This window comes from Ovis aries, chromosome 20 (assembly GCF_016772045.2).
Source record: "Ovis aries strain OAR_USU_Benz2616 breed Rambouillet chromosome 20, ARS-UI_Ramb_v3.0, whole genome shotgun sequence".
Taxonomy (NCBI): Eukaryota; Metazoa; Chordata; class Mammalia; order Artiodactyla; family Bovidae; genus Ovis; species Ovis aries.
In genome coordinates, this window is record NC_056073.1 from 8,655,439 (window position 1) to 8,682,413 (window position 26,975).

Below are 26,975 nucleotides of genomic sequence, written 5' to 3' on the forward strand. Positions count from 1 at the left end.
CTACAGTCCAGCCGCTCATCAGTGCCCTGCAGGAAGCAGGTTCTCAGTAGATAGGTGTTGAATAAACCCTCCTTATAAATCCAAGACAGCCGCTTACAAATCTGCAGTGAAGAGAGCTGCCCCAGCGCCCTTCATAGCGTTTAGGTTTCCGGAAGCGTGCAGGGTTTAAGACAGGAAGAGTGCATCGGGGGTCCCAACGAGTCGCTCAGAGAGCCCCTTAGGAGGTGGCCTGGGTGACTTCCCCGTGGGGCCAGTTTGGGCATTTCTGGAAGAAGCTGGTGCGGGGTGCGGGGGTTATGGGTGCGGTGCTGGGGGAGGAGGTGTCCTCACTCCAGAGCACCCCCCTGCCACACACACACACACAGACTCCAGACCTAAAAAAGTGAGGAACGGGCGGAGAGGGGGAGGGGAGCGACGCCCCGGGGTCCCCGGGGCTCCCGCAGGGGGCCGAGGACCAGGGCGCGCGGGAGACGCTCTCGGCGCCCGCCCGCCGCAGCCAGAGCCCCTCGGCCGGGCGCCGCGGAGCAACCCTGGGAGGGGGAGCAGGGCGCGGGCCCGGGCGCTGGGGGTGCTGCCCGCCCCCCCCGCACCTCCTAAGCCGGCAGCTGCCGCCTCAGCAGCGCGGCGCCTCCACCTGCGCAGCCACCGCTCCGCCCGGCGCCGCGCCGCCATTGGCTCGCTAAAAATGCCTCGCTAATCTGCGCCCATCTGCGCGCCTCCGCCCGCCGCCTCCCCTCCTCCTCGGCTCTGACCTTCCTCCTTCGCGCAGCCCCGGGCAAGGTCCGGAGGGACGCGGCGGCGCAGGCTCTCTTGCCCCCCGGGAAGTCGGCCGGGCTTGAGGCCGGGCCCCCAGACGCCCCGCTTGGCCCCGCGGCGCCGCCGATGGTGCCGGGCGCCCCTGCCCCCAGGTGAGAGGTCTGGCCCTTGGGTACGGGGTAGGGAGGGAGCGCTCCAGTCTAGGGGTGCGTGCTGGGGGCGGGCGCAGAGGCGGACAGGGGGGAGGATCGGACAGCTACCTGCAGAGAGGTGAGCGTGCGACCGCGGGTGCTTTGCAAGCGCCGGGATTCTTGAGCATCACCCGGGGCAGTGTCAGGATGTCCCTGAGCTGGGCCCCCTGGGAGACGGACCTGGCGGAGGCCTTCACCCGAGGGGCGGGGGGGGGGGGGGGGGGGGGAAACGCAGAAAATAGGTGCCGTGGGAAGGTGGGACCCAGGCCCCAGGTCCCATCCGAGGCTCTGGCCTGGCTTGTTCCGGTCCCAACAGGGTGGGTAGGCTGATGCCAGCTTGGTGCGTAGGCTGTTTGTGGACCAGAGTTGGCTGGGGAGAAATACAGCAGCTGATGCCCGCCCTCGGTCCTGTCTGGTTTACAGTGAAAGATATTTTTTTCTGTCTTGTCTGCCCCCTTTCCCCACTGCTGAGATGGGAGGTGGGAGAGGAGGAGAAGGTGAGGATAAATGGCCTGCACAGACCGCAGAGGCCAAGGTCTGTTTGGCCCTGCTCCCTTCCCCACCCCCCAGGCCACTTGCTGCCGGTTGGAATTCTCTCTCCTCCTTAGTTTTGCCTTATGGGAGGCCTTGAAAAGCTTAAAAGGTCATCAGGGTGTGAGGGACACAGTGGCAAACCACAGAGCTTGGCCACGACCCAGCTCCAAGCCCGAGCCGCCCCCCACTCTCTACCGCCCAGCTCTGCACCCCACGTGCAGTGACACATGTGCCCGCTTTTCTCTGGGCACAACCATAAATAACTCACGTTGTCCTGGCTCTGGCCTGGCGAGGGTGCAAACAGGACTGTCAATGGTCTTGGAGGTTCCATCCCTCACCCACCCGGCCTTCCCATCACAGGTCCATAAGCCACTCACGCGCCCTCCTCCAGGTAGCTTCCTGCTATCCCAGGTGAGACCCGTGCCGCCTGCCCCGCATTCTCCAGCCTAGCCTGCCTTGTGCCTCTCCCGTGGCCCATAGACCGGAAGTGCTTCAAGACAGAAGTCTGTGTGATTCATCTGTCATTGCCCCTGCACCTGACCTGGGTCTGGCACCAAGTACATGTTTGTGGAATGAGTGAATGAATCCACGTGAACCCTGAGAAATAGCTGGCACCCTGAAGGAGGGGGGTGAACCCCATCTTGGGCTCTCCTCCCATCCCCCAGGGCCAAAGAGCTACTGAAAACAGACTCTCCCATTCAGGCCCTTCCTTGGCCTAGAGGTGATGAGCAGCTACGGCATTTGGAGATAGATACTGGGGTCCTAATGGCTCTAGAGGGTCTTTTTGGGCACCAGGCTTGAGTCCCTGGCTGGTCCAGGCTTGCTGGAAGGCCCTGGTGAAGGTCTGACTTGCCTCAAGCCTCTGGGTTGGCACTTGCCTCCCAGGGTACTGAGCCCATACCAGGTTCTCTGTCTCTGTCCCAGCCCTTAGAAGGGTCCCGGACAGCATCAGGGCATCTGGGAAGGCTCGAGGCAGGCCATGCTCAGCCTCTGGGGTCCTCACAGCGAGCTCTGAACAGATCTGACGATTGTGTGGAGGAGCCAGTGTAGGCCAGAGGAGGACGCTGCCAGCACGAGCTCTGGTCCAGCCGCAAGGCCGTGCCTGTGACATGGTCATTCTCAGGGCGTCTGCAGCCCTCGTTGCTCCTTTGATAGCCATGCTGATAAGACAGCGAGATGTCCTTGCCATCATCTCACAGAGCGGGAGTCTGAGGGTCAGCAGCAGAGCCCAGCCCAGGACACAGTTCCTGGCTCCAAGTCCAGTGTTCTGTCCACGGCACTCGAGGGAGCTGGGGCGAGGCCCCAGGCCCAGGTCAGTGGGTTGTCCTCAATCGCGTCTGGTTCTGTCCCACCCCCAGTGATGGAGAAAGGAAGGGTGCGATGTTCAGGGCTGGGAGAGGATATGGGGGATAGTTTGGTTAGTGCCTGCAAGTGGTTGGCCCAGGGATGCAGAAAAAACAGTAGAAACCAGCAGTGTACAGCATCTGCCAGGAGCCAGGAGGCAGCCACTTTTTCTGTACTGAGTCACTCAACCTTCACTTCAACCCAATTGGATGCTGTTATTATCCCCATTTTACACATGAGGAGACTGAGGCACTGAGAGGTCATCTGTCCAAGGTTACATGGTTTGAAACCGGAGGAGCTTGGATTTGAACCGAGGCTCCAGAGTCCGTTATTCCCTAACGTATTCCCTAACGCAAGAGCAGGAGGGCTGTGGACCTTGGGGCTGGGGCTGTGTCTCCATGGAGACACAGGTTTTAGGTACTCCCACGTGGCAGATAGTGTGTGCTTGATTAGGTGGGACTGTAATGGTTTCAGAGGCTCAAGATGAAAACTCTTTGAGCTCCTGCTGTGTGGCAGGCAGAGATGTTTATAGGACGCCCACCTGAGTCTGTCCCTCCCCTGCTCTGCGTCCGTCGACGGCTCCCTGTTTCTTTGAGGACAGAGCGCAGTCTCCCTCCCGTGGCCCCGCTGCCCTCTCCGGGCCTGGGCTTCCTCTCCATCCTCTGCCCTCCAGCTGCTCTGAACTGCTTTCAGTTCCTCAAATAAACCACCCTCCTCTCACCTGCAGGCCTGTGCACAGACTGATCCCCTTGCTAGAGCCGGGCCCCCTCCTGCCTCCCTACCCAGTCCTTCTCACCTCAGGGATCTGCTGAGACTTTTCCTTCTTCCAGAAGCTTCCATGAATTCCTCCTCCCCACACCTGGCCCACTTGACCTCACACAGTGTCCTCTCTGGCTTTCCATTGCCCCTCCAGCTGTGGAGCCCTAGGAGGCAGGGTCTGCGTCCTGTTCCCATGGCCCCCAGAGCCTGGTGCAGAGGACCCCACGGAGTTAGCAAATGCTGGTTCCCCTCTTACACTTTCTCTCCAATCTCAGGACTTAGCCTCCTGCTCCCAACCAGCACTGAGGACCCCTCCAGAATTTGCATATAGCCCCCAGCAAGGATGAGCTGGTGGCAGAAAGCCTTCAGTGGAGAAGTGAAACCGCCTGTGGGTCTGGCAGGACTGAGGAGGCATCTGGGGTGGGAGTTCGCTGATTCGCGGGGAGACCTCCCTGGGGAAGCAGGTGGGAGGGATGGGGGAGGAGTGGGCAGGTCAGAGAGGAGGAGGGCTGCTGGGTTGGTTTTACATTTTTCTTAAAGAAAAAAAAGCTTTTATTATTATTTTTATTATTGTATTACTAAAGTAATATGTACCTGTGTGGAAAAATCTAGAATGTACTGGAAAGCCCAAATTAAAAAAAGATACATTAGCCAGCTCCAGACCGACCCACTGTGGACACTTAGTGGCTGGTTTCTGGTCAGGGGCCTGTGGACCGGGGCGGGGAGGTGGGGACAGGTCTGGTGGGGTGGGCAGGGGAGTGATTCCCGGCCTGTGGACTGCAGGGCAAGGAAGCAGGGTGAGTGGAGAGAGAAGCGGAACTCTGGGAATTCCCTGGTGGTCCAGTGGTTGGGACTCCTCGCTTCCACTGCAGGGGGCACGGGTTCGATCCCTGGTCCAGAAATTAAGGTGGATCACGCATGCTGTGTGGCACAGCCACAATGAATGAGTAAAAAATAGACCTAAAAGTGGAGCTCTGATGCAGGCCCAGCAGAGAGCCCCTCCACGGCTTGGGCGCTCTGGAGCTGCAGGGGCCCTTCAGAGTTGCTGTGGAATGGCAGGGCCTGAGGACCTCCGCATCCCTCTGACACTGGGTATGGCTCAGGACGTGCCCTTAGGCAGGTGGCTCCAAAGCAGCCACCATCCCGAAGGGACTGCCAGCACCCCTGACAGAAAGGATGGATGGGAAGGTGTGAGACGGGCTGAAGGGAAAACACCAGCAGGAACCTAACCCCAGATGGCTCTAGGGGACAGGGACTCTAATCCCAGGGAAGTTGGTGGGGCGTCTCTGGGTGGGGAGCATTTCTGTAAGGGTGGGTTGGATGCCTGTGCAGACCTCGAGCTTGGGGTAGCAGGTTGACTAAAGACTGCGAGGGCAAAGAGGGTCTTGGCTCCTATTTAAAAATCACTCGATCTTTAGACACTGGGCAGGAGCTGTGGTCTACTTGCCAAATAAACTCTAGGATGCCCAGTTAAATCTGACTTTCAGATGAAACAACACACTTGGTTAGCTTTGGTTTGTTTGCTTTTTGGTGTATGTATGTCCCAAATATTGCATGGGACATACTGGTGCTAAAAATTTTGTATGTTGTTTATCTGAACGTCAGATTTAACTTAGTGTCCTGTATTTTCATTTGTTAAATCTGGGTGCCCTAGACTGGGCTGAAGTGTGGCGGGAGAGAAGAGCAGAGAGGCGGGGAGGGAGCTTAGCGCTTCTAGTTTTCTCTTGTTTTGTATTGAGGGACACTTGTTTGAAGTTGACAGTTTGAAAAAATTAAGATGTCCATTGAAAAAATTTTTGCATTTGTTTCTGTTCGCTATCTAGAAAGTAATTGTCCATTTGTGAATTTTGGTTCCCTAGTGCTGTTAGAAATAAAATGATCCATCCTATTATTTATTCAGGAGGTCTGATGATCGAAAGTGGAGTCACTAAATAAGAATAATCCATTTGAGAAATAAAAGTCTTCATCATAAGAAAGCTCTTAGGTGGCAGAGGCTGTGGGAAACTGGAACTCTCCCATCAGCTGAGGTTGGCTCGACCTCTTTTGGCAATAGCTGCAAGTTTTTTTTAAAGCCAGCATTTATTCTTTCAAATACACATAGTTCTAGAATTTTTTACGTTAAAATAAGAAGAGAGAGACTTTCCTGGTGGCCCAGTGGTGAGGAATCCATCTTGCAGTGCAGGGAACTTGAGTTCTATCCCTGGGCAGGGAACTAAGACCCTACGTGCAGCAGGGCAACTAAGCACACGTTCCGTAACTACCGAGGCCGTGTTCCACAAGAGAGTCCGAGCACCGCACTGAAAGATCTCACGTGACACAACCAAGGCCCACTGCAGCAAATTTAGAAAAAGGAAAAACAAGAGAAATGCAAATAAACAGTTCTAGGAAAGAGAAGATATAAATTAGGAAATATGGAAATATTTGTATGTTTATAAATAATAATAGCAAGTACTTGCTGAGAGCTTGCTGTTTCAGAAACTGTTGTTGAAATATACTGTGATTCAATCAGTTGTTCGTACAATAGAATACACGGGTGAGGTTTTAATGGGGCCGTTCCATGCCCCAGGGCTTCTCCTATAGGCGCCCTCTTGGCATGCAGAGCTGGGTGGAATGGTCCATGTGGCAAAGCTAAGTCCATCAGGAGGGTTGGTGACATAATTAGGACCTGAGGAGATGCTGTGAGTTTTGGTAGCTATTTTTTCTGTCGTTTGGTCAATGAATGTGGACTGAATGTCTTCTGTGTGCCGGGCGCTGTTTTAGGTGCTGAAGACCCAGAGGAAAGAACTGGACAGAGCTCAGTATGAGGGTGGAAAGATGGTCAGACTGTATTGGCGAGTCAAAGCAAATGGCTTTGTAGAACACGCGTGCAGTATGAGCCATTCAAAAAATGCAGAGGGGGACTTTGCTGGTGGTCCACTGGTTAGGACTCTGTGCTTCCACTGCCGGGGGGGGGGGGGGCACCTTTAGATGATCCCAAAAGCCATGCGACTCGGCCAAAAATGAAATGTACATATGTATCTTGTGTGCATATTTGCATAACAGTGACCCCAAAGCTGCACATCCGATGGTTTATCTCTTGGGCAAGTACTGGGGGGTCAAGTGCCCGGCGAGAAGGCCAGTGGTTGCTTTTTAGCACCCTGTGCTCTTTGCATTTATACCACAGTTGTCATCACTTCTATAAAACATAATTTACAAAACATAAACTGCACCATAATACCTGGGATTCTTCTTAGCAGTCTCAAAAAAAATGAGCATTTAAATTACACTCCCTTCCAATGCAAATTTGATGCCGTTGGAGTCAGATGCTGCTTACTTTTGGTCTGAAGAGTTTTTATTTGTAACAGGTTTTGTTTTTATTCATTTATTTATTTATTTTTAATGGAAAGATGATTGCTTTACAACATTATGTTGGTCTCTGCCGTACATCAACATGAGTCAGCCATAGGTATACATATATCCTCTCCCTCTTGAACCTCGCTTCCCCGGCCCACCTCTTCGCACCCCTCTGGGTTGTTGTGGAGCACCATTTGCGTTCCCTGAGCCGCACAGCGTCTTCTCACTGGCTCTCTGTCTTCCGTGCGGTGATGTGCGTGTTTCCATGCCCCTCTCTCCATTTGTCCCACCCCCTCCCTCCCCCACTGTGTTCACGAGTGTGATCTGTCTCTGCCTCCCTTGCTGCCCTGCAAATAGGTTCCTCAGTATTGTCTTTCTGGATTCCATCTGCGCGTGCTGATATACGGCATTTGTTCTTCTCTTTCTGACCTCCTGCGTGATAGGCTGTAGCTCCATCCACCTCATTAGAATTGACTCAGATGCATTCCAGAAATTGAAGTTGCTCAGTCGTGTTCGACTCTTTGCCACCCCATGGACTGTAGCCTATCAGGCTCCTCCATCCATGGGATTTTCCAGGCAAGAGTGCTGGAGTGGATTGCCATTTCCTTCTCCAGGGGATCTTCCCAACCCAGGAATCGAACCCGGGTCTCCCGCATTGCAGGCAGACGCTTTACCTTCTGAGCCACCAGGGCAGCTATTCCTTTTTATAGCTGAGTAATACTCCATGGCATATTTATATCACAACTTCTTTACCCACTCATCTGTCAATGGATAGCTAGGTTGCTTTCACCTGTGACTGGTTTCTAACTGGTCTCCTCATGGGCTTGTGTCTCCTCTCCTTCCTCCTTCCAATCCTGGGGTGGACAAAACCTGCTGGGCCCTTCACCGGTTGTCCAGTGGCTGAGAATATGTGCTTCCACTCACTGCAGGGGCACAGGGTTGATCCCTGGTGAGGGAGCTAAGATCCGGCATGCTATGCAGTGTGACAGAAATAAATAAAAAATGGAAAGTTAATAAAAAAAGAAACCTGCTGGGATGGGAGAGGAGGTAACTGTGGTGTCAGGAGAGCATGGAGAAGTGAGGCAGGCCCTGAAGAGCAGTGCCAGGGGTCCTGAGGGCCTCTGACATAGGCCAGGCGCTGTTCTGGTTGCCCACATTTATTAACTCATTTAGTCTTCTCAGTAACGTTATGAAGTCATCCCATTTTACAAAGGTGGGAACGGAGGTCAAGTGACTTGCCTGAGGTCACGCTCGCAGGCAAGTGGCAGAGGGAGGATTCACACCTGTGCAGTCTGGATGCAGAGTGACCCCTCCTCCCAGTGAGGAGCGTCCTTTGCAGCTGTGCTCCCAAAGGCTGGGGCTGATTGACTGTGGATGGTCTTCTGTAGAAGCAGACCTGGAAGGGAAGGGTGGCAGATCCTGAGAGCTGGGCACAGGGGCGGGGGAGGAAATCAGTTCAGGAGCCCAGAGGAAGAAGCAGGAGATGAGGCTGGTAGGAGAGCCAGGGGCTGGATTGCGCAGGTGATCGGCCTCACGGGACTGGCTGGGACAGGTGGCCCAGGGCTCTCCCCGCTCCTTGCAGGGTCTGGCAGAGGCCCATCTGCCCCAGCCCCACTCTGTGCCACCTGGGCTTTCTCTGGGCCACACATTCTATCCCTCACCTGCCTGGATCCAGCCTTGACTGACCTCCAGAGCAGAAAGGCCGCCGAAGTGGGATGGGGCAAGGGCTGGGCTTTGGGACGCCCCTGCTGAGGTTCAGGCCTGACACGTATGGAGGGGCCTTATGCTGTTCAGCACCTCCCCTTGGACTTGATTTTCATCCCTTTTCTTTTTAAACTTTTTATCATGGAAAAATATAAGCATTTCCAAAAGTAGAATAGTATAATGAACCGTCATTGTCCCTAACATTCAGCTTCAAATGCTGTCAACTCATGGCCAAACTCATGTTTCAGTTCTGTGCCCCTCCCCTCCATAATAATTCAAAGCAAATCCCAGGCATGATTTCATCACAAGTCTATCAAGCTGTGTCTCTAAAAGATAAGGATTTTTCCTAACATAATCCTAATACCATCATCACACTTAAGAAGAAATCATTTTCTTTATATCGTCAAATGTCCACTCAGCATTCACATTCCTGGTTGTCAGACTTCTCTTTTTTTTTTTCATTTTTCACATCTAGTTTGACTCAAGATCCAAGTAAGACCCACACTCATTGTGACAGGCGGATAAGCCTTGGTCTCTTTTAATCCATACTCCCCCCTCCATCTTTTTCTTTGTCCTTGGCAACTTACCCGTTGGAGAAGCTGGGTTGTTTGTCTTGTAGGACTCCCCGCGGTGTGGAGTTTGTGGGCTGCATCCCTGTGGTGTAGCTTAACATGTCCCTCAGTCCCCTGTGTACCTTGGTAGTTGAGCTCATCTTCTGGGCCCTCCTCTTGCAGTCACCGGGCTCTGTCGCCAAGATCCCCAGAGTCCCACAGCTTCTCACCACCTACACTGCTCCCCCGCCTCTGAGCCCCTCCATCGCTCTCCCAGATTACTGCAGCAGCCTCTCCCTGGTCTCCCTGCATCCCCCTTGCCCCAGCAGCCAGAGAGATCCTTTTAAAACCTAAATGAGATCATCTTCCTCCTCTGCTCAAAACTCTACTGGCTCCCTCTTACTTGGAATAAAATCTCAAGTCCTGTAAAGAGTCCTCTGGCGGCCTGCAGGGCCCTGTGTGATTTGGCTGTCAGGTCCTGCCGACCTCATCTCATGCCTTCCCCTCTTCGCTGGGCTCCTGGCCATTTCCCGGGCATATCAGATATCCCCCTGCCTCAGGGCCCTTGCTCTGCTCTTGTGCCTGGCCGCAGAGGTCCGCATCTCTGCCCACGTCACCTCCTCAGAGAGGCCTTCCCAGAGAGCCTAAGACAGCCCCTGTCCTTCTCCACCGCCGACCTTGCTCTGTTTTCCTTCATCGCACTCAGGCATCCCTCGTATTCTGCTTGTTGTTTCTGGGCTGTCTCCCCTATCTGCCTGTGAGTTCCCTGCGAGCAGGGCAGCGCGACTCTGCCCAAGGAGCAGACCTCCTCCGCCACATATTCCCTGCCTGTCAGCTCATCTCCTTCCAGCATTTTCTGGAAAGCTAAACAACCCTGGACTTGTGTGGGGCACTTCAGAGTTTATAAAATGCTTCCTGTCTTAGGTCAGAGTCCCTGGAAGCTGTACCTAAGAAGGAGATTCTTGGACTGTGGACTGCGTGCGCACAGGAGGGAGAGAGAGAGAGGGCGTCTGATGGGGTCGGGAAGGAGCCGGGGAAAGGTGCTTTCAGCTGAGTCCCGCTCCGGTCCCGTAGGAAGCCCTGGGATGGGAGCAGTAAGTGCAGGGCTGTCCTCCTTTGAGGTAAGGGGCTAGGCCTTTGGAGCCTCTTCTCAGGCCTAGGGGAGAGCGTGACCTCCAAAACACCCCTAGCTGAGGCTGCCCACCTAAAGCTGCGGTCCAAACACCAATTCGAAAAGCCACACGCACCCCAGTTTTCCTAGCAGCATTACTTACCACAGCCAAAATATGGAAGCCACCCAGGTGCCCATAGCAGATGGCTAAGGAAGATGTGGTGTGTCAACACACACATGCACAAACACACACACAGACACACTGGAGTATTACTCAGCCACAGAAGAGAATGAAACTCTGCCATTTGCAGCCACGTGCATGAACCTAGAGAACATTATGGTTTGGGAAATAAAGTCAGAAAGACAAATACTGTATAGAATCACTTACATGTGGAAAACAGACAGATGTATAAGGAAAACAGAAACAGACTCACAGATGTAGAGGGGAAACTAGTGATTACCAAATGAGCGTGAGTGTGTGTGTGTGTGTGTGTGTGCGTGCGCGAGTTTGTGCGGGACGGGGAGGGGCAAGAGAGGGGCACGGGGTTAAGAGATAAAGATTGCTATGTATAAAATAGATAAGCACAAGCATATAGCACAGAGAATTACAGCCATTATCTGGATATATCTTTTAATGGAGTGTAAATTGTGTGAATACTGAAACCCTATGCTGTACGCCTGAAACTAATATTGAAAATCAACTACAATAAAAAAGAACAACTCTCTGGAGAAGGGGGCATCTGTAAGCCACCTGCAGTGGCGCAGGGGTGGGTACCCCATCGATATAGGGCTCTGACAGCTCCACCCTCACTTCACATCCAGTTTCTGCTTTGAGCCCTGCCATGAGCTGATGAGGAAGGCACTTATTAGTTACCGTTATTGCTCTTTTGATAAGTAAGGAAGCTGAGGTTGGGATGGGGATGACTTGCCTGGGGTTGCACAGCCATCGGGGTAGACCTGGGATTCGCTTTCGGATTCTTACTTGGGATGCCCTCGTTAGTGGATAAAGTGTCTTAGTGGCTACCGGGTCACTGTTTTACTCTCACGTATTCATTCAACAAATATGTATTGAGTGCTGTGTGCCCAGATTGAAAGGGGCACCGACCATTCAGTGGTGAATGAAACCCACCCCGTCCTTGCCCCCTGGAGCTTTCACTCTGTGCTTCTTCCTGCATTTAGCTGAGCCCCCCACCCTGCTGACCCCTGCTGAGCCCTCAGTAACGCCAACTTCAGTCATGAGAACGCGTGATGTTTGTGGAGCCCTTCCTGTGTGCCGGGCACCGTGCCAGGCTCGTTGTGTTGATGAGCTCGCTTCACCTTCCCAGCACCCCATTTTTGTATGGGCAAGCTGAAGCTGCAGAGGGCCCTACGGCTCCAAGCCCAGGTCCTTCCAGGAGCTGGGATGCAAACCGCCCCTGAGCACGGCTCTCTTCGCTCCTGCCTCCCCTGCCCCTTCCCCCCTGCCTCCCCCACAGCAGGATATCTGGTGTCACCTCTATCAGCAGCTCCATCGGACACCAGGCTATGGACGCCAGGCTGCCGCCGCCGCCTGCTCACCGGGTGTTGGGTGACCGGCTGCCGTCTTGCCTGCCCCACTTGGCCCTGCCCCAGGTGGGGCACTTCTGATGGGAGGCCTCCCCACCCTCCGGGGCCCAGGATCCCTGCCTTCACACCCCTTCTCACTACTTTTGTCACTGGCCCCAGCTGGCTGGGTGGGACCTTCTGGCAGCTCCAGCTGGGCTTGGGCACTGGGGGCCCCTCTGCTCTCACACCAGCTGGCCCTAGTAAGCTGCAAAGCTGGCTCAGGCGCCCCTGGACAGAGTAGGGGGCGGGGGGCAGATCAGAGCAGGCTTCCTTCCCTACTCACGCTTCCCCACACAGGGCCAAGAGAAGCTCAGCAGGGAGAAATCAAGTTACAACATTTCCACCCAAGGAGGGTAAGGGTAGGGAGGGACCCCTCTGCCTTGGAACAGTAGATAGGGGGGAGGTGAGCACCACAGCCTGCATCAGCTCCAGAGATCGGAGTTGCCTGCCCCCTGCTCCTCTCGCTCTTTGGAGAAATGACTGATTGCAGCTCTGAGGAGCCGTAAAACGCCATTCCAGGAAGCAAGGACACTTCCAAAACCATATGAATGATCCCAGAGTCAACTTCGGGAGGTTCCCACTGACCAAAGAGAGGACAATCTGAGCATCACCGAGAATGACTGAAGGACTGGGACTCATCAAATTTACAAAAATCCATGATGATGATCAAAACGTTAAAAAAAATACAAACTCCGAACAACAGAAAAGTCTGCTAATAACCAACTGTCTGCAAAAACAGGGAGCCTGGGCTCCTGCACACACTGCTTGTGAGCTGCACTATCTAGCAATGCTAGCAAACATTCCCGGCAATCCAGCAGCTCCGCTCCTGGGAATCCACCTTGCAGAACGCATGCATATTTTTACCCAAAGACACGGATGAGAATATTCCAAGCATCGTTTTTCACAAGAAAACAACATTGATGTCTACAAACAGTAAACTGGATAAGTAAATCGCGATACATTCACATATCAGAACACTGTGCAAAGATTAAAAAAACAAAAAACTAAGGGACTACTGCTGCAAAGAATAATCTAGTTGTATAATGAAAAGAAAATGTTGATTTTGAAAACAAAACAAAAAAGACAGGAATAAAATAATACATCTTTCCATTAATTAAAATTCAAGAAGAGACAGAACTATTTGGTTTTGGATGGTCAAACCTGTGGTCAAACCCAAAACAAAGCAGCTAATAACCCTAGCTATTTAGAATGGTTGGTCCCCCCAGGCTCTCCCACAAACCCACAAGAAGGGCTTGTGGTAGGGAAGTGTCCATGGGGGTCTTTTGGAGCCCTGGCAGTTCTCTGTTTTTGACCTAGATTGTGGTGACTTTATATTAATGGTGGCTGTTGGCTTTATAGCTTTTCTTCTATAAAGTTATGACCAACGTAGACAGCATATTAAAAAGCAGAGACATTACTTTGCCAACAAAAAGGCCCATCTAGTCAAAGCTATCATTTTTCCAATGGTCATGTATGGATGTGAGAGTTGAACTATAAAGAAAGCTGAGCACCAAAGAATTTGATGCTTTTGAACTGTGGTGTTGGAGAAGACTCTTGGACAGCAAGGAGATCTAACCAGTCCATCCTAAAGGAAATCAGTCCTGAATATTCATTGGAAGGACTGAAGCTGAAGCTGAAACTCCAATACTTTGGCCACCTGATGCAAAGAACTGACTCATTTGAAAAGACCCTGATGCTGGAAAAGATTGAGGGCGGGAGGAGAAGGGGACCACAGAGGATGAGATGGTTGGATGGCATCACCGACTCAATGGACATGAGTTTGAGTAAGCTCTGGGAATTGGCCATGGACACGGAGGCCTGTTGTGCTGCAGTCCATGGGGTCACAAAGAGTCAGACGCGACTGAGTGACTGAACTGAATTGTTGATTTTATATTGACTTGTTAAAATATATAACCTATTTTATATACTTAAATATTTTAAAACTAGAAAAAGTACTCATTGGTCACCTTTAGAGGTTGCTAGAGCACCAACTCATTTCTCTAGAAGAACGATCAAGGGAAGGAATCAAGCCTTTATCCTACTGTATACGCCAGATTTCAGAATAACAAAAAGGTGAAGAGGAAAATTTCTTTATAGAAGTCTGGAAAACAAAATGATCAAATTAGAAAACTCACCGTCTGGTGGGGGAGAAAAATGTGATGGAAAGCTGGCTTTCACCTGCAGCAGAGGTGGGACAGCCTCAGCTCTCAGGGCTCTCCTGCCCCCCAGCCACTGCTGGGAACGCAGGTCTCCCTGTGGACCACAGCACTCCACCCATCACTGCCCAGCTCAGCTGAGCAATGCAACCTGTGGGTGGGGCAGGCAGGGGGTCCAAGGAGGCGTGGGAGGGGCTCAGAGATCTGGAGAAATGACTGATTGCATTTCTGAGGACCCAGAAAACACATTATACATGGAGATATACATACAATTATATTGGGCTGGCCAAAAAGCTCGTTCAAGTTTTTCCATAACATCTTACAGAAGAACCTGAACAAACTCTTTGGCCAACCCAATACATACGTATACATTTACAAATTTGAGATATAATTCATACACCATAATTTTCACCTTCTTAAAATGTATAATTCAGCAGCTTTTAGCACATTCACAAAGTTGTGAATCACTGCTTCTAATCACCACTATCACAATCACCACCACTATCTAACTCCAGAATATCTTCATCTCTCCAAAAAGAAACCCATTAGCAGGCACTGCTCAATTCCCGCTTCCTCAAGCTACTGGCAGCCACCCATCTGTTCTCTGTCTCTTATCAATTTGTCTATTCTGGATATTTCATATAAGTGAATTATATCTTTTGTGTCTGGCTCCTTTAACTTAGCACAATATTTATAAGGTTCATCCATGTTATATGTAGCATATAACAGTATATGTAGTCATGTATGGATGTGAGAGTTGGACTATACAGAAAGCTGGGAGCTGAAGAATTTGATGCTTTTGAACTGTGGTGTTGGAAAAGACTCTTGAGAGTCCCTTGGACTGCAAGGAGATCCAACCAGTCTATCCTAAAGGAAATCAGTCCTGAATATTCATTTGGACGGACTGATGCTGAAGCTGAAACTCCAATACTTTGGCCACCTGATGCGAAGAACTGACTCATTTGAAAAGACTCTGATGCTGGGAAAGATTGAAGGCGGGAGAAGGGGACGACAAAGGATGAGATGGTTGGATGGCATCGCTGACTCAACAGACATGAGTTTGAGTAAACTCCAGGAGTTGGTGATGGACAGGAAGGCCTGGCATGCTGCAGTCCATGGGATCGCAAAGAGTCCGACCCGACTGAGCGACTGAACTGAGCTGAACAGTACTCTATTCCTTTTTGTGACTGCATAATATTCCATGGAGTGGATTACATTTTTGTTTACACATTCGGTCACTGATGGACATTTAAGTTGTTTTCATTGTTTGGTTATTACTAATAATGCTTCTATGAGCATTTATATACAAGCTTTTATGTAGAGATGTTTTCATTTTTCTTGGATATATACTCAGGAATGGAATTGTTGGATCATGTGGTAACTGTATATTTAATTTTTTGAGGAGTTGCCAGACTGTTTCTAGACATAGACATTCCCTCCATGCAACGTATGAAAGTTCCAGTTACTCTTCATTTTCACCAACACTTGTTATTGTCCTTTTTTTTTTCCATCATAGCCACCCTAGTGCATGGGAAGTAACACCTTAATGTGGGCCCGATTTACATTCTCTAATGACTGATAATACTGAGCATCTTTTCCTGTGCTTAGTGGACTTTTGTATCTTCTTTGGAGAAATGTCTTTTCATACCCTTGCCCATTTTTAAATCGGGTAAATTTTCTTTTTATTGTTGAGTTTTTAGAGTTCTTTCTGTATTCAGATACTGGATCCTTATCATATAGATGATTTGCAAATATTTTTTCCCCGTTTCTATGGGTTGTCTTTTCCCTATGGACCCATTTACTGGGGAATGGTCTTTAGAGACTCAGTCTGAGTGTTGGAAGCATTAGGCTGCTTGAGTTCTAGAAACCAACCTAACGACCCGCTTACAGCCTCAGCAGCTCTAGGGAATAGGGCCTCGTCTCACAGTGGTACTGAGACACAGAGGAGCGAGGTGGCCTGCCCAGGGACACCCAGCTGCTGTGCGGCTGTGGGGCACCAGAGTCAGGGCCCCAGTTTAGTTTCCATAGCTTCTCTTGGGGTCTTCATTCCAGCTCAGTCCACATCCTCCGAGCCCCCAAACTCAACTGTTTGCTTTACCTGGGTGCCTCCCACTGTTTTGTTGCTCTCAGTTCCTCTCCTTCAAGGAAAACCCTTCCTGGCTGCCCTAGCCCAGAGGGGTCCTCCTGGGGTGAGCTCCAGCAGGCGGGAAGCTGCACCTGGACACGTGATTGTTGTTGTTCAGCCGCTCAGTCGTGTCCAGCTCTTTAGACCCCGTGGACAGCACCCCAGGCTTCCCTGTCCTTCACATTCTATCTCTCGGAGTTTGCTCAAACTCATGTCCATTGAGTCGGTGATGCCATCCAACCATCTCATCCTCTGTCATCGCCTTCTCCTCCTGCCTTCTGTCTTTCCCAGCATCAGGCTCTTTTCCAATGTGTCAGCTTTTCGCATCAGGTGCCCATAGTATTGGAGCTTCAGCTTCAGCATCAGTCCTTCCAATGCATATTCAGGACTGATTTCCTTTAGGATCGACTGGTTTGATCTCCTTGTGGTCCAAGGGACTCTCAAGAGTCTTCTCCAACACCACAATTTGAAAGCCTCAATTTGGGAAAAAGCAAATTCAACCAAGGGAAAGAGTTTTCTTTATTGCAGGACCTATCCATGCCTTTAGCTTGCTGCTGTGTATGGTGAGCATTAAGGAATTTAATTGCCCAATCCCAGAAGCAACCAGGATGACCTGCAACAGGTGAATGAATAAACTGTGATATACCCAGACAATGGAATGTTATTCCATGATGAAAAGAATGAGCTATCAAACCATGAAAGACAAGGAGGAGCCTTAAAAGACATACTACTAAATGAAAGAAGCCATTCTGAACATGCTGCTTACGATGTGATTGCAACTATATGACATTCTGGAGAAGGCAGAACTGCAGAGACAGTAAGAAGGTCATGGTTGCCAGGGGTTTGGAGAGAGAAAAGGATGAATAAATGGAGCACAGGGATTTTTAGGGCAGTGAAACTATTCTATATGAGGTTAAAGTGGTAGTTACGTGCCATTATACATTTGCCCAAATCCATAGACTGTGCAACAAGAGTGAACCCTGGTGTAAATGATGGGTTTTAGTTGATGATAATGTGTCAGTGTTGATTCATTGATTGCACCAAATGAACCACGCTGATGAGGGATGCTGAGCGTAGGGGAGTGTATGTGTGTGTGTCAGAGCGGAAGGGTGCTGTGTGGGAATTCTATTTTCTGCTCAGTTCTTCCTGAACCTGAAACTGCTCCAAAAAAGAGTCTATTAATTTTAAAAAGTAACATTAGGGAGTGATAAGTGTTACAATGGAAAGATGGAACAGGGGTAGGGACTAGGGAGTGACGGCGGTTTCAGATGAGGCGGGGGTCAGGGACCTTGATCTGAGACCTAAACAAGGCAGGAAGCAAGCCCGTGGGCGGCATGGGAAGAGCTGTCCAGCAGCAGACGCAAAGCCCCTGAGGCAGCCGAGGGCCTGATTTGTGTCAGGGACGCAGCAAGGGCAAATGCAGGAGGGGAGCGAGGGGCTGGAGGTGAAGACAGACAGGGTGGCACCCACCATGTTGGCCTGGAGGTCTGGAGGTCCCGGGCAGCTTGTTCTCAGTAAAACGTGAGTCACTAGGGGATTTCAGCAGGGGTGGGACACGTCAAAATTCTATTTTAAGATGACTGTGAGGCAGATGGACGAAGGGGCAAGGATGGAAGCAGGGAGACCTTTTAGGAAACGACACGTCTTCCAGGGGAAAGAGATTGTGGTGTGGGCCCACTGCCCCCCTAGGGGAGCAGGCTGGCTGGATTCTGGGTCTGGTGAGGGGAGAATCGTAGGCTGTGGGGGTGAGGGAAGGAGAGGAATGTAGGACTTTGGTTGGAGCATGTGGGTGAACAGAGGTGTCCTTTTCTAAGACGGAGAAGAGAGCTGAGCAATCAAGAGTTCTGCTGGAACATGTCTGCCTACCTGTTTAACATCCAAACGGGGGAGCCATTAAGGTGGTTGGGTTTACAGGCTGGAATTCAGTGGCAGAGCTGAGGCTGGAAACTGGTGTGAGGTTTAAAGCCACAGGCCGAATGAACGCCCGAGAGTGGGCGTAGGTGGGGAAGCGGGGGGACCCCAGGCCTGGGCTGAGGGTGCAGGCACAGAGGTTGGAGAGACCAAGGAGTGACTGCTGAGCACAGGGAGGAGGAGGGTGGGGACTGGGGGAGGCCAGAGCCGGATTGGAGGGCTTCAGGAGGAAGTGGGTGTCCTCACACGCCAGGGAGCAAGCCGAGCAGGCAGGAGCTGAGGGCAGCATGCATGCAGCGTGGGACAGAAACACTGCCCTCTCTCCATATGGGAAGGGTCACATATGGAGGGAAAACTGGGTCACGTGGGGGAGGGAGAGAGCTGTTGTTGGGGTGATGCAGTTGGGCAGCTGGTGCCAGCAGGAGGGAGGCAGAGCCCGGGGGATGGGGAGCAGGTGGGGGTGGGGCTGGGTGGACTGGGCTTTTCAGCGGGGTCTGGTGGATTCCGAGGACACTCTGGGTGTTCACAGGGTGGCCTGGATCTCAGGATGTGTGTACATTCCACTCCCCTGGCTTCCCTGCCTAGGGCAGCCTTTCACCTGCAGGGCACACACCAGCCAGACAGGGAGGTGACTGCCCCCACGTCATACAGAGGGACCTGGGGTGGACCCATGGGACACCCTGGGAGCCGGACCTGGGCCAGGAATCCATTTATCTCGTGGTTCCCATATGGTCCTATTCTAACGGGGGGGCTGTGATGACTGTCGGGGCCCCTGTGTCTCATAGTCCTTGAGATGCCTGGGTATGTGTGGATTTCTCTTTGCCCAGTTCTCTTTCCCTGATAAATGGCTGTGTCAGCCCCTCTGGGGAGGGTCTGGTGGGAGCATTACCGTATATACTTGTTCTGGGGCCGCAGGGCACTTGTTCCCAGGCACCTGGCCTCTCCTTTCATCAGCTGGACCTGAAACCTTGCTCAAGTCTGGAAACTGGGCAAGAGATCATGACGTTTTATTGGGGGTGCAGCCCAGGGGTCATCACGCCTTGGTTTCTTTTGATTACAGAGTGTGGGCTGGGTCCTGGCTGCCCCATGAGACACCTGGTCTGGTAACCATCTCCCATATCCAAAGCTCTGCGGGTCAGGCCCTCCCAGCTGCCCTCTGACCTGCCCAAGAGCTGTGATAACACCGCCCACCTTGTTCTGACCAGTCAGTGCTGTCACCTGGCCTCTTATTTGGGGACCCTCTCACCATCATTGCATCAGGGCACCCAGTTCTGTCCTGGCGGCCCCTGGTCTCAGGTTCTCAGAGGACACACCCCTGAGCTTGTCAGGCTCACCACCCTGCGGCCAGCACTTTCCTACGGCTTTGGCAGATGGCGATTCCGTGACACTGTCCTGCGGAAGATGGACACCTGGTGTGTTCTCCAGCCTGACACGCTGTATTCACCTGACGTGCTCACCTCTCTGAGCCTTTGACTTTTCTTCCACTGTCTGCAGCCTGGGCATTTCTGCCTCTTGTGCCAGGATACCACTTTCTTTTGGCTGAGCCATGCAGCTTCTGGAATCTTAGTTCCCTGACCAGGGATTGAACCTGGGGCCCTTGGCAGTGAAAGCACCGAGTCCTTAGTGGTGGTCCACTAACCACTGGACCAGGGAGTCCCCTGTGACCACTTTCGCCAAGCACCATGCTAGTACCATCTTTCAGGGTCCTTGTCAGTGTGTGTGTGTGGAATTAACTCTCTCTTATCGGACTCTGTGCCCCGCCGCCTTGACCCAGCGCCACCCCCACCCCATGGCGTCTGCCCTGTTCTGGTTCTGCCAGCACTGGGCTCCCTCGGGCAGCCAGCTGAGGTGTGACTTACCTTAGCCATTGCTCTGGTGGTCAGGCGAGGAACGAGCTAGTTCTAAGGCAGGATCCCGGCGTCATCCTCTAGCAGGGTGCATTCTGGACTCCGAGGGGACACTTCTGGGTCCTGCTCTTTCCTGAGCAGGACCTGACCTTGGTGCTGAAGACTCATCCTGGGCTGAGACTTCCGCCTTCCCTGACATTCTGCTCTGCTTATAATTAAGCTCCGCGCCTGCTCCTTAGCTTTCCCCTCCCCTCCAGCTGCAGGAGAGGAGAATTTATATGCAGCTAAGGAGGCCCTTGGGTTCCACACTTGGCCTTAAATTAGTGATTAATCACTCAGCCTTTTAGAATTGTCTTTCTCCAGTACATGAGAGCCCCAGCAACAGCCAGCCCATTCCATGGGCTTTATCATTAATCACCAGCCCACCCGCCCCAGTCTCAACTCTGGAGAGACTGCCCAGCGCTGCAGTGTGCTCCCCTCCTGTCCAACCTGGAAAAGGGTTCGCACTTCCACTGCTGTGCTAGCCGGTGGCCTTGCTGCCCCAGCTGTGGTCCTCACTGCTGGCCGGCAGTGGGTGACCCAGCTCCATCCGCAGGCTCAGGGGCTGCTTCCCAGAGCCGCTCCTGATGCTGATTCAGGCTGGGTTCCTGGGGAGACAGGCTCTGAAATGGTTTTTGTGCAGGAAGGTCTGAGGGTCTTGTTTTCCTTACATGAGGTGAAGGAAGCAGAGCAGGGCAGAGAGAAGGAGAGGCTGAATCGACGGTGCACTTTTTCTGTTTTAAGTGCTCCTAGGTTTTTCCTTTATTTATTTTTTGGTCTCGCCACTTGGGGTCTTAGTTCCCCCAGTCAGGGTGTGAACCCGTGCCCCCTGCATTGAAAGTGTGGAATCTTAACCACTGGACTGCCAGGGAAGTCCCTGACGGTGCACTTTTAACATCGGCTTCACTTGATCCCCTGAGGAGTGCTAAGGCTGAGACGGCATGTCAAGATTGTCCTGCATTAAAGATCCAGGGATCCAGGCCTGTAAGAGCCAGTTATTGAATGTGAGCTTCCCCTGCGAGGGGGCTGTGAGGTGGAGGACAGTCCTTAGGGAAGGATTCAGACTCATCAGCAGTAAACATTCCTCACAGCTCGGGCACACGCTTGTCCTGAGGCAGGGCTTCTGGGTGGTGTAGCATACAGCCCAGCACACAGTGGATTTAGTTTTTCATGAACCGGTGGATATTTGGGTTGTTTGGGGGCCAGTGTGAATCCCACTGCCTTGGGCATTCAGGTACATGCCTCCCCGCCTTTTATTTTCTTTGGATCTAACGAACTGGCACTCCCTCTCTTGCAGTGGAAGTACTGAGTCTTACTCACTGGACCTCCAGGGAAGTCCCTTATGTACATGCCGTTTGGTGGCCGTGAGCACTCCTTACTGTTGGGTGGCCACTCGAGAGTGGCAGGGTTGGTGAACTTTAGTAGATATTGCCAAATAGGTTTCCAAAGTGGCTGCGCTGTTTTATAATCCCACCAGCAGTGTTCCAGAGTTCTGGTTGCTCTGCAGCCTCACCAACACTTGATATTGTCTGTTGTTTTATTTTAGCCATTCTGGTGGTCCAGGCATCAGTGATTCTTTTTTTTTTTTTTTTCTTTCTCAGACTTTTACTTTTAAAATCTTGTTCCTTGCCTGGGTATATAGTCTTTGTTGTTGTTTAATTTTTTTCAAATGAACATAGTGGTGTTTTATGGAACTATTTTATGGTAATATAAATTCATGGCTTTACCAGAAACATCAGTGATTCTTTTGTGCAGTCAGGGTGGGAAGCCACTGCTCCGTGGTGTGTGGTAGGTGTGAGACTTGGAGAGCCCTGGGACCACCCCATTTGACTATACCTGATATCCATTTCCAAGAGTCTTCGCCAAAACCAGATCCTGGTGGATACATTAAAAGGTCATCAGATAGTAACATCCTCGTGTGACTTGGTTTAGCCATTTCCTTTCAGCCTGAGAGACCAGCTCCAAAGGGCTGTGGAAGGAAACAGGTGCATTTCGCTGCCCATGAGGCCACCTTCTATGAATCTCAGGACAGCTGGCAGCAGCCACAGGGAGGCACCTGTCCAGTGTTTTCATGGTTTCCAAAATGCTTCTCATCTGAACTCCTCTGGGCTTCACTGCTGCCCCCAAAGACAGCAAGAGAACATCGTGTCAGCTCCCTGGGTCAGAAGGGGAAATCAGGGCCAGTCACTTGTTTAAAGTCATGCAGCAAGTTAGTGCGAAGTGGCCACGAGCCCAGCGGTGGATTCCAAGTCCGGGGCCCCAGTTTACTTCTTAGTTTCTTTGGCCTGTGGCTCCTCCCTTCCTTTAGAAAGCAGCTCAGGACCAGCACCTCAGCATCCCGGCCCCCAGCCTGTTGCCCATCAAAGTACTCTTAGAAGCAGGAATTCCAGGGACTCTCTGGGCCTAACTGTTCCAACCTTGATGGGCTCAGCAGTCTTCTGGGGACCTTGCTCGAAGATTCTGAGTTAGGAGGCCGTATGGGCCCAAATCTGCGTTTCTCATCAGCTCTCAGTGGGTGCCAGTGCTGCTGGCCCACGGACCACACTTTGAGTAGTGAGGATTCAGACTGATATCCAGCCGAGCGCTGCATAGGCAGGTCTCTCTGCTATGCTTGATATGTCCCATGGAGCTCGGGCAGACACTGGTTCATTACTGTCTGGACTCTGGCATGAGTGTTAGTTACTACAAGTTCAAGCCTCTCTCCAGTTCTTATTATGAGATGTACCATCCAAGCCATTTGGCTAGTTCAAAGTCCCTTACTCTTAATACCTCTCTCAGAAGCACCTCTTCCCCCTCCCTCTTCCTGCTCTCTTCTCTTTCCTCTTCTATCAACACTCCTAATTCCCACCCAACCCCAAAAATGGGCAGGATCTCAGCTAGGCATCAGGCAGAAAGCTGGTTGAGTAAACTTATTTATACTAAAGTGTGAATGACTCACATCTCATCCCTTAACTCTTCCAGTGGTCATTTAGATGTAGGGGTGGGAAAGGAGCTGTGAGCTATTGGAAAAGTTGGCAATGAGGGAATGAACAGGAAATATTCAGGAATTCTTTACTGTACCCTCTAACATTTCCCAAACCTGGGTTGATGACTGACTGCTCGCCCGCTCTGCAGTTGTGACTGGAGAGTGGAGAGGAAGCAGGTTGTGCGGATGCAGGGGATTATGCCATGGGACAGAGGACAGCCTGGGAGGGGGATGGCAGGGGCCAGAGCACCTGCGCGGAAGCCTCGGTCACAGTGGCTTGTTGTGAATAGTTGCTGCGGTAATGGTGAAGACTGCTCAGGCAAATGGATTCCAGTTTATACTCTGCTCCCTGCAAAGGTCATCTATAATTGCCCCGTTTCCTCCTTGTGGTGGGTACGAGGCTGCGGTAGGAGCCTGTCAGGGGGTTTCTGGACTCTGGGCCCTCACTGAGGGGCATGGGGGCTGAGAGCCACTCCGGGTGATCTCTAGCAGCTCTAGGGGAGAGGCAGGAGGTGGCAGCCTCCCCCCACCCCGGGTGGTGCTCCAGCTCCCCAGCACTCTCCTGCTGAGCTGGCTGGGAATGGGGCATGCAGTACTCACTGACCTGCTGAGCAGTGACTGCTGGTGGCCTCAGCGACCCATTCTGCCCAATCGTTTATCTAGAAGCTTCAGCCAGATCCCTCTGCCCTGACATGCTGTGGGGCTTTGTGCTCTTACCCCCCTTCTCTGGGTGTCTTTCTCTGCAGAACAAAGGAGTTGGGCCAGACAGAGTGGCCTTGGGAGGCCCTCTTAGATCTGGATCCCAGGAATCTAGCCTTTGGCCCCCCAGGTTTATGGAAGATTTGTGCATGGGCATTAGAGTCAGAATAGAGTTTGAATCGTGGCTCATTCCTGCTGTGTGACATTGGGCTGCTCACTTCACCTCTCTGACCCCAGTTTTCCTCTTTTTTAAAAAATGGAGATAATGGTAGATGTCTCTTAGTTTTATTTTTGAGATTGAAGGCAGCTGTGGCAATGGATTCTGACATAACTGAGTGCTTCCTCTGTGTCAGGTATGGTTACAGGGGCCTTTCTTCCCCCCTCAGCTGCCCTGTGAGGTTGGTGCTGCCCTCATCCCCAGTTTATGATGGGTAAACGTAATGGAAAAGCAGACGTCTGTTTAATAGCCATCAGCCTCTGCTAAGCTTTTTAGTTGTTGCTCAGTAGTTCAGGCGTGTCGGATTCTTGGGGGCCCCATGGACTGCAGCACGCTAGGCTTCCCTGTCCATCACCAACTCCTGGAGCTTGCTCAAACTCATGTCCATCGAGTCAGTGATGCCATCCAACCATCTCATCCTCTGTCATCCCCTTCTCCTTCTGCCTTCAGTCTTTCCCAGCTGCTGAGCTTACTCCTTTTTAAAAATTTTTATTTGTTATTTTTTTAATTTGGGGGGCCACACCACGTAGCTTGCAGACTCTTAGTTCCCCGACCAGGGGCTGAACCTGCGCTCTTGGCAGTGAAAGTGTCGAGTCCTAACCACTGGACCCCCAGGGAACCCCCTAAGGTTGCTGCTTCTATGCTCCTTGGGAGGCTTCTCCAGCGAGGCTCCCCCATCCGCTCCATACGCACTCACCTCTGCACCTCTGCTCAAGCTTTTCCTCCCCAAACACCCTTTCCTCCTTGGCCCTCCCAGCTCTGTCCCCAGGAGCCCTCCCCGCAGCAGCCAGACTTCTCTATTTCGTAGCACGGACAGCCTGTCCCACACCCTCCCGCAGTCGGTTACCATCAGACTCTGTAATCTCTCCTAAGGCCACCCACGCTTCCTGGGGCTGAGCCTGCGGCTGATTCTGCTTCATCTCCTCAGATGTACCTTTCACAGCCCTGGGCATGGAACCCGTGTCTGGGAAGTTCCAAGGCTATGATCTCCCACACCAGGCCCAGCATAAACCCCGTTGAATACCTCATGGGCGATGCCTTGTGCTAGAAAGCGGGCAGACAGACCAACACAGGATGACCTGGGACTAAGAAGGACCAAGAAATGCAGTAGGACGGTGGCTCTCAGCCTGGGATGCCCTTGGGCACCACCTGAGGACCTTGGGATTGCTGGTGCCCGGGCCCCACCACAGAGAGTCTAGGGTGAGGCTGGACTTGTTTTCAAAGTGTCCTAGGTAAGAAAATTGGACATGCACGTGCAAGAGAATAAAGTTGGACCCTTGCCTTACACCATGTACAAAAATGGATCAAAGGCGTAAATGTAAGAACTAACGTGAAAAAAGTCTTCAAAGAAAATGTAGGGGGAAGTCTTCATGACATGAGATTTGGCAGTGGTTGCTTGGATATGATACCAAAAACACAGGCAACCAAAGAAAAAATAAACACATAAAGTGAAAGTGTTGGTCGCTCAGTCCAACTCTTTGCAACCCCATGGACTGTCCATGGGATTCTCCAGGCAAGAATACTGGAGTGGGTTGCCATTTCCTTCTCCAGAGGTTCTTTCCAATCCAGGGATCAAAGCCGGGTTTCCTGCATTGCAGGCAGATTCTTTACCAGCTAAGCTACCAGGGCAATAATACATAAATTGGACTTTCTCAAAATATAAAACTCTATCAAGAGAGTGAAAAGACAATTGACAGCATGAGAGAAAATATTTGCAAATGATGTATCTGACCAGGGAGTAATGTTCAGAATGTATGAAGAAATCCTACAACTCAACAACAAAGAACCAAACAACCAATTTTAAAAAATAAGCAAAGGGCTTGAATAGACATTTCTCTAAAGGAGATATACAGATGGCTAATAAGCACATGAAAAGATGTTCAATAATTCCCCAATTAATCATTAGGGAAATGCAAATCAAAACTACAATGAGATACCACTTCATACCCATTAGGATGGCCATTATCAAAAAAAAGCAGAAAATAACAAGTGTTGGTGAGGATGTGGAGAAATTGGAACCCTTCTGCATTGTTGATGGGAATGTAAAATGGTACAGCTGCTGTGGAAAACAATTTGATGGTTCATCAAAAATTAAACACAGAATATGATAAAAAAAATTTCCACTTCTAGGTCTCTACTCAATTGAAAGCAGGGACTGAAACAGATACCGAAACACCAGTGTTCATAGCAGCATTATTAACCATAGCCAAAAGGTGAAAACAACCCAAGTGCCCATTGGTGAATGAATGGACAAAGTGTGGTACATCCACGTGACAAGAAAGTATTCAGCCTTAAAAAGGAAGGAAGGACTTTCTTGGTGGTAGTGGATGAGAATCTGCCTGCCAGTGCAAGGGGACGTGGGTTTGATCCCTGATCGGGGAAGATTCCACATGCCGCGGGGCAGCTAAGCCCGCACGCTGCAACTGCTGAGCCGGCGCGCTGCAGCTGCTGAGCCCGCGCGCCTCGAGCCCGTGCTCTGCAGCGAGGAAGCCACCGCAATGAGAGGCCCGCGCGCTGCAGCAAAGAGGAGTCCCCGCTCTCCGCAGCTACAGAGTCTGAGCTTCAACAAAGACCCAGCACAGCCAAACAAACAAACAAACAAACAAAAGGAATGAAATTCTCATACATTCTGCATCATGGATGAACACTGAAATCATGCTGAGTGAAAGAAACTAGGCACAGACGGACGAGTAGTGGAGATTCCGCTTAATATGAGGTGCTCACACTAGGCAAATTGATAGACATAGAAAGTAGAATGGTGGTTGCCAGGGGCTGGAGGGAAGGCGGGGAGTGGGGAGTTACTTTTCCTTTAAAGGGTTTTTTGTTTTTTTTTTTTTGTATGGACCATTTTTAAAGTCTTTATGGAATCTGTTACAGTGTTACTTCTGTCTTATGTTTTAGTTTCTCGGCCATGAGGCATGTGGGATTTTAGCTCCCTGACCAGGGATCGAACCCACACTGCCAGCATTGGAAAGCGAAGTCTTGACTGCTGGACCACCAGGGAGGTCCCAGAACAGTGGTTCTTCAAGTAGGGTCCCCAGACCAGGAGCATCAGCCTCACCTGAGCACTCAATAGAAAGGCACATTCTTGAGCCCCTCCACGGACATATTGAATCAGAAAGAAACTTTGGGGCTGAGGCCCAGCAATG

The 26,975-nt window shown here is 51.4% G+C and overlaps 1 protein-coding gene across 1 annotated transcript in view; it reads left to right on the plus strand.

Moving 5' to 3' along the window:
- Positions 1 to 749: 749 nt before the first annotated feature.
- PACSIN1 (protein kinase C and casein kinase substrate in neurons 1) overlaps positions 750 to 26,975 on the plus strand; it is a 65,415-nt gene continuing 39,189 nt past the window's right edge. The window contains exon 1 of the mRNA XM_015102662.4: positions 750 to 908. The gene's annotated coding sequence lies outside the window, so the exon portion shown is untranslated. The remainder of the gene's footprint in view (positions 909 to 26,975) is intronic.